The 12,146-nt window shown below is 37.6% G+C and overlaps 1 protein-coding gene across 1 annotated transcript in view; it reads right to left on the minus strand.

The window, feature by feature from the left end:
• The window catches only part of AGBL1 (ATP/GTP binding protein like 1), an 864,618-nt gene that overhangs the window by 515,766 nt on the left and 336,706 nt on the right, over window positions 1-12,146 (minus strand). The gene's annotated exons all lie outside the window — the stretch shown is intronic.

The following is a 12,146-nucleotide window of genomic DNA, read 5'->3' on the forward strand; positions in this document are numbered from 1 at the left end:
ATAATCATCCAAAGCTGGACAAGCCTGGAAAGGATTGATGGAGTGGTATTACTTGGGTTGGAGCTTAAAGGATTTAGTCAAGTGCTGCTTAGAGGGTACCTTCAGGTATAAGAAATGTGAGGAACACAGGGCCTTTTCAGAAAACAATTCATAGAACAAGTTGGTTGATTTCCTGATTTAAAATACAGGAAGAGCAAACATTTGGCATTGAAGACAGAAGCAGAAAGGAAACATTTTGCCTTGAAAGATAGGATAAGTATCCAGAATTTTATATCCAATAAGCAATAGGGAGCTACCAAGATTTTTTGAATAGGTAGTCACAAGGACAGAGTGAAGTTTTGTACTGATCTAGCAGTGATAGGGGACGTGTTGGAGGGAGAAATGACTGGAGGTGAGGAGAGCATTTAGGGTAGAAGTTCTTAAATCTTTTATCATGGCATAGACCCCTTAGAAAGCCTGACACAGCCTATAGACCCACTCTCAAAATAATTATTCTTACTTATATTCATAATTAAAGGAAATGTTAAATTTCAATTAGAGGTTATTGAAAATAAAGATCTTTTATCACATGAGGTTCACAGATCCCATGGACACTCATATAAGGATTCATTTAATTTTATTTATTTTTTGTTACATTTTAAGTTCTAAAGTGGCTCTCTCCCTCCTTCTGCACCTAACACTACAGAAGGCCACCATTTGAGATATATGTATATACATACACACATATATGTATTGTGTGCATGTGTATATGTATGTACATATGTATCTATATACATACATATGTATAATAGGTAGAAGAGAATAGGGAGGGGGATGGCATTTAAGGTTTAGGCATTAGTGACTGTCTAGCAAACTGCCACATGAAAGAGAGATTAGACTATTTGGCACAACAAGAAAGAATAAGTGGCTGTTGTGAACAAACGGTTTAAACTTGATGTAAGGGAAAATGTTCTAGAACATTCTTTAACTTCTTAGAACTACCAAATATTAGAAGGGACTTCCTCAGGAAGTAGTGGATTTCCCCTCACTAGAGTTCCTCTGTCAAAATCTGGAAAAGAATCTAATCCTACAAATATTCATGTAGTACCTACAATATGTTACATATTGTGGATGTGAAGACAAAAAAAAAAAAGCAAAAAGTACTAATCAGACATGTTATAGAGAGGGTTCTTCTTCAGGTATAGATTTAACTAGATGGCCTCTGAGGTCCCTGCCAATTCTGAACTTCCAGTATGCCATGATGCCAAAACCCTTGCAATTATCTGGTTCTGAGGTGATGGGAGTCTAAGTATGAATGGTGACAATAGGAATGGAAAGAAAAGTATGTATTGAGAGAGAAAATGAGAAGGATCAAGTGACTTTAGGGCCTGAGAAGTCCCTAAATCAAGGGAATGTCTTGGGTTTCTAACCACAGTGGAGAGGAGATGAGGGTTATTTTTGCTTCTTTGTTTTTTCTCCCTTAGGAATTTCCAAATGATTGCCTTTTCTAGTCTAGTTGGGGTACTACATAGAACCTCTGTTTGGGAGCTTATGCTCCCTAAAACCAATTAAAGAAGTAAAGGTTGCTAGAGTTAACCATATGTGCCCTTATGGAACCTTTATGAAGACTTTATTATGTTCACCTTAAAGGTCTCTGAAGAATTTCTTTGGCTTGTGCCCATACTCAGGGTCTCCACTGGCAACATTAGAACTTAGCTCTTTCCTTTCCCCAAATGAGTCTTCATTTTTTCCCATGTAAGCTGTTAGGCTAACAAATCATTAAATAAAGAGTGAATTCATTTAACGTGACCAAAAAATAAAATAAAATAAAGCAATTGTTCCTTATCTCCTGGGAGATTGCTGCAAAGGAGCATTGCTTCAAAGGCTTCTATCTGTGTCCTAACGCACATAATCTTCTCCATTCTATGCCCCATTAGCCCTCTTTTCGCCTTTTTACACCTTTGAGGATTCATGCAGCAAATATGTGGATGCACATGTGTCCAGGTAACTGAGGCCTTTCTGTGTGAGTAAGACTTCCTCTTTAAAGGTTGATCTCAAGGGCATAGCTCAGGTATGTTAACTAGGCCATGGACTCTGTTCACAAGTGAAAAATAAAAACAAACTCATTAGTAAAGTAATGAGGATCCAAGACAAGGGTAATTCCCAACTTATCCAAGAAATTCACACTTTTACAAGGAGATAGGAGAGGATTGATAACTTTACCATGTTTCTCTTCTCATATACCTAGAGATACTAATAAATTTAAGCAGAGTATCACCCACACTCACCATATCTATGTGTGCAGTTATAGGAGATAAAGGAGTTTGAGCTATAAGAGGCCTAGAAGAGCAACTAGTCCAACCCTCTTTCTTTACACATTAGGAAGTTGAGATCCAGAGATTAATTAACTTCCCCAAAATTATACAGCAAGTGCTATATATGTAAATTCACCTAAGGAAGGAATAATACACACACACACACACACACACACACACACACACACATATATATATATTTTTTTTTTACCCCACCTGTGTCAACTACAGACATTATCCAGAACGTATTCAATAGACATTCAGGTAATGAATGAAAATGTGCAATGAGCTTATAGTCACATGAAAAAAAGTACATGAATAATAGTACATGTGAATAATTTTCCCAGGGCTTCTCTTAGTATCATAATGGAAGATAAGTTCCAGAGATAGAATTATTAAATAGCAAGAGATACAGAGAATTAGAATGGCAGAGTCCAAGAATTGTCTGGTGGAAGAGTAGAAGTATGACAATTATTGTTTTGTTGTTGTCAATATGATTATGTTCAGCAATAGCTGAAATTGATATAATTCATGGTTAGTTATTCAATCGTTTCAGTTGTGTCTGACCCTTCATGACCCCATTTGGGTTTTTTTTTTTTTGGCAAGGATACTGGAGTGGGTTCAAGCCATTTCCTTCCACAGTTTATTTTACATATAATGAAATGAAGCACACAGGGTTGAGTGACTTGCCCAGGGTCACATATCTAGTAGATGTCTAAGGCCAGATTTGAACTCAGAAAGAAGACTCTTTCTGACTCCAGGACGAGCACTCTATCCACTGTGCCACTATCATTTTCATCCTTACAACCACCCATTATAGGATTATACAAATGTAGCTTTTCTGTGTCCCAGGAGATGGGCAAGAGGTAGAAGTTGAAAGAGAAAGAGTAGCCACTCCCTTTTCTGCCCTACACTTGGAATTCGGATATTACTGGCCACAACTAGTGACAGATTTTCTCTTTCCCCAACGTTCTTCCAAGTCTTCACCTCTACTTCTTCAAAGAAACTTCTCTTGTGTTGTTTCTATATGGGGGGTGGGGAGGAGAGAAGATGAAGAAGGAATGAGACTCAAAGAACCAGTCTTGTCCCAGTCAGCAAAAAATGGTGGTCTGACTCAATTTCAACCTAAGGCAAGGGAAGAAAAAATTCTGGATCCAGTTAAGTTCTACCTTTTGGGAAGTTTATAAAATATTATTGATAATCAAAACAATAAGATTTTTTAAAATTTTTACCTCAAAAATCCTAGCTAGAATGTACTCTGGAACATTTGGAGACCAGGACTCAAAACCTGATTCTTTCTGTATTACTTTATGCCAATATCTAAATACTGTTGCTCCTTTTTAGTCCCTTCTCCTTGAAAATAAGACAACACACAGATCGACCACAATTAGACCAATCAGATTTGACTAGCTGGCAAAAGAAATTTAAACTATTTATCTAGAAATCATAAAGGTAACATTACAGAACAGAATAAACTTTAGAATCAGCTTCTCTCCTCTTCAGAGAAGAAAGGAAATAAAGTTCCTTTTAGTCTGGAACCTTCCATGCCTTGGGTTCAAGCAATGGCCCTGTGGTTACTCAGCTCCCTTGTGTCTAATTTCCCTCTCCAGCTGCTATTCCGTCTCCTTACCCCAAATGACACCAACCACAATTGCTGGTGCCACACTCAACTACTGTTGCTGTCACACATTCAATTCAAAAACTTCTAGCAACCCAGCAGAAAGAGAAATTGCATTTAAAATAACTGCCGACAGTATTTTAAATTCTATTTAAAATAATGAAAGTCATGTAAAATATATTTCCATATTAGCCATGTTGCAAAAACAAAGTGAAAAAATAAGCTTCAATCTGCACTCACAGGTCATTAGCTCAGAGACCTGTAGATAGTATTTTTCATCATGAATCCTTAGTGATTGTCGTAGATCATAGTATTGACCAGAGTAGCTAAGTCTTTCACAGTTGATTGTCATTACATTGCTGTTACTGTGTATGATATTTTCCTTGTTCTGGACAGTACAAAATACTTGGGAATCTGCCTGCTGAAGCATACTGGGAACAATATAAACACAACTACAAAACACTTTTGACACAAGTAAAGACAGATCTAAGCAACTGGAGGATTATTAATTGATCATGGGTAGATGAGCTAATATAAGAAAAATGACAATACTACCTAAATTAACTTATTTAATGCCATCCCACTAAAGCTACCAAAGGATTATTTTAGAAAGCTAGAAAAAATAAGAAAAGTCACCTGGGAAAACAAAAGGTCAAGAAAGTCATTTTTTAAAAAGTGAAGGAAAGTGGCCTAGCAATACCAGATCTAAAATGGTAATCATCAAAACAATCCAGAACTGGATGAAAAATAGAGAGATTGATCAAAGGAATAGATTAGGTCTACAATATGTTGTTGTTATTGTTGTTTTAGTAGTATCCAACTCTTCATGTCCCCATTTGAGGTTTTCTTGGCACAATACTAGAGTGGTTTGCCATTTCCTTCTCCATCTCATTTTACAGATGAGGAAACTGAGGCAAACAGATTAAATGATTTACCCAGATTACACAGCTTGTAAATGTCTAAGGCTGGACTGGAACTCAGTTCTGCCTAACTCCAGGCCCACTACTCTATCCACTACACTAACTAGCTGCCCCAGGTCTACAATATACAAAATTAAATGGCCGCAGTAATTTAATTTTTGACAAACTCAAAAATCTGAGCTTTGGGGGCAAGAACTCACTATCGAACAATAACTGCTTGGAAAACTGGGAACTAATTTGGCAAAAATAGGCATAGACCAATATCTCATACCATATATTAAGATAAAATAAAAATAGGTACCTGATTCAGATATAAAGTGTAATATCATAGGCAAATTAAGGGAACGTGGAAAAAAATACCTATCAGACATATGGATAGGAGAAGAGTTTATGACCAAATAAGAAAGAAGATCACAGGAGGTAAAATAAATAACTCTGTTTACATTGTCATTTTAAAAGTTTTAAACTTTTTGAACAAAACCAATGTAGCCAAAATTAGAAGGAAAGCAGGAAACTGGGGAATGGGGGGAGGGGATTTACAGCAAGTTTCTCTGAAAAAATCCTAATTTCTCAAATATATAGAGAACTGAACCAAATTTATAAAAACATGGGGCATTTCCCAATTGAAAGCCATTCCAAAATATGAACAGGCAATTTTCAGAAGAAAAAGAAATCTAAGTTCTCAGTGGTTATAGAAAAATGATCTAAATCACTATTGATTAGAGAAATGCATATTAACACAACTCTGAGGCACCACCTCGCACCTATCTGATTGGCTACTATGACAGAAAAGAAAAACCACAAATGCTGAAAGAAATGTTGAAATATTGGGATACCAATGGACTATTATAGAGTTGTGAACCACTCCAATCTTCTGGAGAATAATTTAGAACTGTGCCCAAAGGGCTATAAAACTGTGTGCACTCATTGATCCAATAATACCACTATTATGTCTGTATCCCACAAAGATCAAAGAAAAAGGGAATCATATATACAAAAATATTTCTAGCAGCTCTCCTCATAGTGTTAAAGAACTGAAAATTGAAGTAATATGCATCAATTGAGGAATGGCTGAACAATTTGTGGTATATGATTTTTATGGAATCCTATCATGATGCAAGAAATGGTGAAGATGGTTTCAGAAAAACCTGAGAAGACATGTCAAAAGATGTAGTGAAGTGATCAGAATCTGGAGAATATTGTACATGTTAATAGCAATAATGAAATGAGTACCAATTGTGAAAGATTTAGCTACTCCAATCAGTACTATGATCCACAATAATTACAAAGGATTCATGACGAAAAATGCTATCTACCTTCAGAGAGTGAACTGACGAACTCTGGGTTCAGATTGAAAGATTTTTTTCATTTTATCTTTCTTGTTTTTTTTGTAACATGGTTAACATGGAAATATATTTTGCATGATTTCACACATTTTTAAAAAAGGAAAAACTCCTGGAATTGTGGAAATCTGTCCTACTACTCATGCTGTAACTCAGAGCTTATGATAGTCCCAATCTTTTCCAGGGCTGGAGGAAAAAATGTGATTTGTCCAGAACACATCCACCAGGAACTCATAAATCCAGGCTCTAAGCATTTCTCCCTATCACCAAAGGTAAGTCTCTAAAAGTGGTTGGAGAAACAACCATAGAATCTAGAGATGGGAACGAACCCAGAGAATAATTTACCAGCCTTATCTTTCTAAGAAAGAAGAGAGAAAGAACCTAAGCCTCAAAGTTAAATGACTCATTCAAAAGCTAGTAAGAGGTGGAATTAGAACTCAGCTCCATGCTTTCTGGCACCAAATCCTATTCTCTTTCCATCATACTATAGCTGCTTGGTCATGAATTCAGAATTCTATCATCATATACATCCACATCCAATAAACAACATGAGATTCATTGGAAAGCAAGCATAAATTTTGAAAAACAAAAAGAATATGAACATAAGTATATTGTTGATGAATCGTCTAATGTATATTATGAGAGGCCAAGAGAAGCCACCATAATAGTTGGCTATATAGTTGGATATTTTTAGGAAGATGATGCCAAACATATAAACAGTAAATCTAATCACTTTGGGTGGGAGTGGGGGGTAAAAATTAATATACGTATGCCCCTGAATCCATGTGTGTAGAGCTCTACACAGTTAATTGTCACAGAAAGGATAACAATTCATTTTCTAGAATCTTTTAGTTTCCCAATCCTATTAGGAGAGAAAAACACCCCAATTAGAAGCCAACTGTGTGATTTTATAGTTTAGTTCCTCTTGAGATGTCTAATTTAAGTATTTATAAACACAGTAAATAAATACTAATGTTTATCAGGGCAGAAGTTTGGAGAAAAAGTTCAAAATCCTTAGCCTGGCATTCAAGACCATCAAAGATATGATATCACTTTATCATCTCACACTAACTTATCACTACTTTTAAAATTTTCTACGTTGCAGCCAAACTAGCGTATTCACAATAACTTACAGATGAATTTTCTGTTCCTATGCCTTTTTTAGGCAGTTGGGAACACAGTTCCCTAAATCTCTAATGTCCTGCCACCATTGGCAATTGGTGTTAATGCTTAGAAGAATCTTATATAGAACTTTATTTGAAATTTTCAAGCATTTATCATGTTTTATTTCTTATTATCTATATGCATGTATGTTATAATCCCTTCTAGACTACAAGTTCCATGAAGGCAAGGACTGCACTGTTTCATTTTTCTGTAACCCCACATAAGTACCTAGCCCCAGTGCCTAAATGTTGAACTGAAAGGAGTGCCCTGCACACTGAACAAATGGATATCAATTTTTTAATATCAGGGTCAAAGTCTGGATATATATGCTGTATCATCAGAGCCCAAACCACTAAGTCACAGGACTAAACTACCATTTGGTTTAGTTTCCCAGGGTCCATGAACTTAAATGATCTGCATATATCACAGTTAAATGAAGCCTGAGATGAGAAATTGATAAACTGAATGACTTAGGCATGCCACAGTCTATTTATGTAGCAATGAATGGGAATCACTTTGTTTTACTAATTCCCACTGGCTCACAAAGGGAGTCAGGAAGAGACAAGATCACAACTGGACACCCTACGGAGTCTATTGAAATGCAGTGACTTCTAAAAAAATAAAGGGAAGATATAATAGGCCTGCATAGTAAAGGGGTGGAATATGCCCTTAGGGAAGGCACCACCCTTCAGGGTGGGGCCACCATTCCAGAACAGGCAAGTACACACAGCCTATACATCCTTATATAAGAAATCCTAAAGAAGAAATTCTATTCAGTGTGGACAAAATGTTCCAAAGACAAAGTCCATGTGGCACAGGACTCATAAAGCTAGCATTTACACCAGCATAAGGATTAGTAAGATCCTGGGCATCATTAAGTCCCCCAGGGCCCTTCTTGAAAAGTTCTCCATCTCTGACAAACCTCAAAAATTAAGTCCCAAAATCTAGTGGAAGATGCAGAGGAATGAAAAAAAAAAGAAGAAAGAAGAAAACAAGAGTTAGGTTCTAACCTTAACCTCCTACACATCCGTTACATATCTATATAGTTTGGAAAAAACAAGTTTGCTGGCTACGTGTTAACAGTTATACCATACGTGAACAGACACTAAAACAAGTAGCAGTATGTTTTGACACAGCTACCAGCGAAAGATATATGTATATCTGCCTGTATTTTACATTTGTAACTTAAACATCTAGAGTGGATTTCTTAATCTTCACACTTCCCCCTTAGTTTGCCTTGTTGTTTGCCAGGATTTCCTCCATGGTTCTCTAACCTCTGGTGTTCTTATCACCTGTGTTCTCAATAAATCACTGTACCCGCACTGCCTATGACCCCAGCTTGAGGTGTCGGCCAAATTGGTTACTATGACTATAGAAGTGTGAGTGGAAAGCACATAATAGGCTAGTCCTAAACACCTGATCTCTGAGCAAGGAGTCACAGAGAGGGGTCAACAGTAGAAATAAACATTTCATCACATGAAGGGCTCTGTGCTACAGAGAAAAGGGAAAGGCTAGAGTGTTTAATGAAGCAGAACCAGAAAGGAAGGCACAGCTTTCTGGTTGATTTTGTTCTGGCAGAAGATATTGGTCATTTTTAAATCCTTTGTTTATCTAAAGAATAGAAAGTTTGAAAATTTCAGAGATGGCAGAACTACAGTGGATTAGGGGAAGGCAGGACACTTTAAGGATAGCCTAACCTTTGAACTTAATGTTTAAAACAGCTTCTATATTCCCACATTCCCCTACAACATGCTCCATGGTGCCATTGTTAGAGATAGAATACTATGCTGATTGTGATACTGTACAGGCTTTGGGAACCTCCTTGAACTCTCCTTGAATCTTCCCACTTGATCTGGGATTTGCTTGAGGCCCTAAGACTTTTATTATCCCTATGCCCAAATCTTGGTTACGTCTAGTTTGCCTCCAACTATGTCTCACCCTTAATCCTATCAAAATCTCATTCTCTTAGTTCCTGGAGTCTAACCTCTAGTCACCCCAGTCTACTGGCCACTCCCATCAAGATCCTCCCTGGACCTCTCCTTCAGTCACACTAGACTACTTGGCCACCCCTGGATCCCCTCCCACAGTCTTTCTATATAGAGTAGAACCTTGGTTTACAAGTAACCTGGTTTACGTATGCTTCCCTAGACAAGGAAAAAATTTTCGCAAAATTTGTCTTGCAGGATGAACAAAAATACCCAGTATGAATGTCATGTTTGGACTTGAAAAAAATCAGTGAGTCAAAACATGAAAGTGATTCTAAAAAACAAAAAAATAAGTGAAGGCAATAGTGTTAGTCTTACTTTTAGTGAAAGTAGCATGAGAGATTAGTAAAAGTTAGGTTTCCACAGAATAATTAATTGTCAGCTTGAATAAGGAAAGTAATAAAAACTAATTGGAATGTATTGTGCCCAACCAATCCAAATAAAGCTCATAGTTTTTGCAAAGGCCTCAAATCCAGGATGTTAGGAAAACTGGCCTAAACCAGGTCTGGATTGAAGAGAGAACTGGGTCAATTGGCTAATTGACTATTACCTTATATACTCAGAGGGAGGAGTTTTCTGCCACTTTTGAACACGGGATATATGACAAGGGGAAGGGGACATTCTTACACATATCAAGGAGAAAACATGCCAGGGGCTTGTGGAGAAAGAGTATATCAGGGAAGGAAGGGAGCAGGCCAATCCATGCCCCAAGGGTGGGAATCATTCTGTGCCCTGAGGTCGGGAATGCACCCAGATTAACATTATAAAACTGATCTCATTTTTGTGAATGGCACTCCTTCCTGAAAAAGAGCTGAGTAGCCTCATAGCCAGGAACATTTTCCAATGCCTTTGGAATCTTCAATAATAAATTGTCCTTGATGAGCATATTTCTAACAGAGAGAAACCTCCCTACACTGAAATCTCTGATGTTCTCATGGAAGGAGATTCTACTTCCAAGCAATAACCCTGGCTTGGACCAGGGTAGGGAGGGCAGAAAGTGAGATTCCTGCCAGGGAGGGCTACATTCACCCACTCTGAATGTATTTATTCCTGATTCAAAATACCAAGTTAGCTTAGATCCAACATGTTGCTGCTGCTGTTTTGAATTGAATGCCCTGGCCCCTGCCCCTTCCACCAGTTTTTGGAGCCCTCCTGGCCACCCTCCCCTGCTGTCCCACCCCTCCATATGACCTGGTCTTCCACTGCAGCCTCTGCCCATCTAGGCCTCCTCCATGCCGGGTACCCAGACCAGCTTGGCGCTCTGAAGTGTCATGGCCAAGTAAAGATAACAGGCATGGGGTGTGGGGGTTCAGAGTATTTTCTTCCTTTTGTCACCTTAAAGACCAAAAGTGTGTGCTTGGAGCCAGGTAACTCTCACTGGTTTAAACGTACAAAGATCCCAAATAAATCTGCATGTCGGTCACAGTCACGGGTTTTATTTGGTTTATATTGTGTACTAATTATTGCTATTGTATTTCAGGTACGTTAGGGATGAAAAACTTACTTAAAATTATAAACAATTATTTTATATGAATATTTTTGGGGATGTAGTACTGATCATCTGACTTTACATTATTCCCCATGGAAAAATTTGCTTTGCAATACTAACAAATCACACGATGAACAGAATCTCAGAATGAATTAAATTTGTAAACCGAGGTTCTACTGCATACGATCCATCTTGCCTCCATGAAGGTGTTCAGATTCAACCTGGCCCTCTTATTTTCTTTGGCTGGAAGAAGGCTTGGGTCAGTTTCATTCAGGCAAGACCCATGTGTTGCCATTTTGGGGTCCCAGAACCCCTAACCTCAACAATTGGACCATGTATTTGAAACTATACGACAATGTGCTCGTCGGCCATGTGTGGAGAGGAACCAGGCACAGTTTTTTGCCTAAAGGCTCATACTCTTTATGATCAAGAAGAGTGACTAGTCTCCATTCTCCATATGCTTTTGCCACTAATTTTGTCACAGAATAGGTAAGATACTTAAATATTTATTTGACTCCTAGTTAATATTTATTCCTATTTACATTACAGGAGATTCCTACATTAACCTTCCTACATTAGCCTTCCACACATCACAGGAACCACTCAATACATATCAGCAAGTTAAAACAATGATTCACTTGCATCATATTTCAATTACTGGCCAAAATAAAATCTACCACATCTTTCAAGAGAAAAACGGTGCTTAGGAGCAAAGCATCTCATATTAACCCTACCGGTCTTCAATACTCAGTTTGTATTTTGCCATTTTTATAAAGCTTCTCCTTAACACCATTCCCTACAATGATTTCTTCCTTCTCTGAATTCCTATATCATTTGTTGTCTAAAATAGAAGTGCAGGAGGCAGAGCTTGGGACTGTTCACCGTCTACCTAGGAAGCAGAACCTCCCATAACAAAGAGTTAAAATTCAAGTAATAGGATGGGATAATGAGTAAACAACAGAAAAAAATTCTGACCATAGAAAGATACGATGGTTATGAAGAAGATCAAAACACACACTCAGAAGAAGATAGAGTCAAAGTTCCTCCAAAAATCCAAAGCCTTCAAGAAAAATATGAATTGTCTCAGGCCATGGAAGACCTCAAAAAGGATTTTGAAAATCAGGTAAGAGAGGTAGAGAAAAAATTAGGAAGGGAAATGAGAGTGGTACAAGAAAATCATGATAAAAGAGCCAACAGCTTGCTAAAGGAGATACAACGGATACTAAAGAAAATAACACCTTAAAAACCAGTCTAGGCCAAATGGTAAAAACAGTACAAAAAGCCAATGAGGAGAAAAATGCCTTAAAAAGCAGAACTGGCCAAATGGAAAAAG

The sequence above is a fragment of the Trichosurus vulpecula genome, chromosome 8 (genome assembly GCF_011100635.1).
Source record: "Trichosurus vulpecula isolate mTriVul1 chromosome 8, mTriVul1.pri, whole genome shotgun sequence".
Taxonomy (NCBI): domain Eukaryota; kingdom Metazoa; phylum Chordata; class Mammalia; order Diprotodontia; family Phalangeridae; genus Trichosurus; species Trichosurus vulpecula.